We start from the raw sequence: 1,523 nt of genomic DNA, 5'->3' as shown, positions 1-1,523 counted from the left end.
ATAGTTGAATACATTATACTCATTGTTTGCATCATATAATCACGTATTGATGGTGTATTATGACTTGTTTTATAACTAAAATTATATTTTTATGTTAATTTGCTGCTTAGTCTGCTGCTTGGTCCCTTTGGGATCTTCCATCTGGTAATCCCCGTGGTGATTTTTGGTGGTGTAGATTTGTGGTTGCGTTGTTACTGGCATCGAATCTCATATGTCTTGTGAGCTAGTTTAGGGTTTGTCTTTGTAGGATCGATTGCTCTGTGTTCGTTTAGTTGTTTGAATTCGTCTGGTTGTCATGCGCAGAATCACTTCCCCTGAATCACTTCGCCTCTACCATTCCAGCTGAAATTTGTACCAAGTATACATTTGACTGCTCTGTGGTTGTCGCTGCAATCAATTCCCCTGAATATATGGGCTAGGTGGTGTTTTGTGTAATTCTTATTGGAGGAACAATGTAATCCTTAGTGATCTTAGTGGATTTACATTGTAATCTTTATTGGATTACAGTGTAATTCTTAATGGAGTTACACTGTAATTTTTAGTGATCGTAGTGGATTTACAGTGATTACAGTATAATTTTTGGTGGATTTATAATCCTTAGTAGGTATAATCCTTAGTAGGTTTTACACTGTAATCCTAGCTAGTGGAGTTACACCGTAATCCTTATTGGATTTATACCGTAAAGATTACACTGTAGTGTGCAGCAACTGAGTTTACTTCAGTAGCATGTAATCTGAGCGAAGGAGCATGTAGTTAATTACTTTTTGGTCTTTTCTTTTTGTTTTTTTAGGTACTGTTTGTTGTCATGGGTGTTGCTAATCTTACTTTTTGGTATTTTTTTGCAGGGTGTTTATGGATACTTGCCTGGTAATGATTTTTGGTTAGTTGTGTGTGCCATTGCCATGTAGTATCAGTGCATAGTTTTTTTTTTTAGTTTCAGTGTGATCTTCATAGTAATTACATTTGAAAGATCATTGTAATTCTAAGTTCAAGTCAGCGTAATTTAGTTTATTCTCCACACCATTTTTGTGTGTATTTTATTCTCTTTTCTTGATATTGAATTCATAGTGTTAAACTCAGCATTTTACGTGGATTTTTTCAGTGTAATTCTTAGTGTATTTACAGTGTATTTTTAGTGGATTTTACACTGTAATTCTTGGTAGACATAAAGATTTTACAGTGCAATTTTCAACGTAATTGTTAGTGTAATTTAATTAGTTTTTATTGCTCCAGAGTGTATTTTTAGATGTGTGTGGGTAGATGGCGTCCTTTTCTTCTCTTTTTGTTAGCTTTAGCTTGGTGGACATGGGAAAGCTTGGCTGTAACTTTGGATTTTTCCACCCGTTAAGATCATGACGCTAGTGTGTTTAAGAGTTGGGGTGTGGACCTATTAAACTCCTGTTTGCTGCTGTGTTTAGAGTGGGGACACGGGACAGGACAGGGAGACAGTAGGACAGTTGTCCACCTTTAATTGGTGGGATCCAGATGTTAGGCTGGTCACAGTGGGAGGAACTTAGGAGTAA

Source organism: Triticum dicoccoides, chromosome 1B (assembly GCF_002162155.2).
Source record: "Triticum dicoccoides isolate Atlit2015 ecotype Zavitan chromosome 1B, WEW_v2.0, whole genome shotgun sequence".
Classification (NCBI taxonomy): Eukaryota; Viridiplantae; Streptophyta; class Magnoliopsida; order Poales; family Poaceae; genus Triticum; species Triticum dicoccoides.
Note: the sequence above shows the minus strand (reverse complement) of the source record.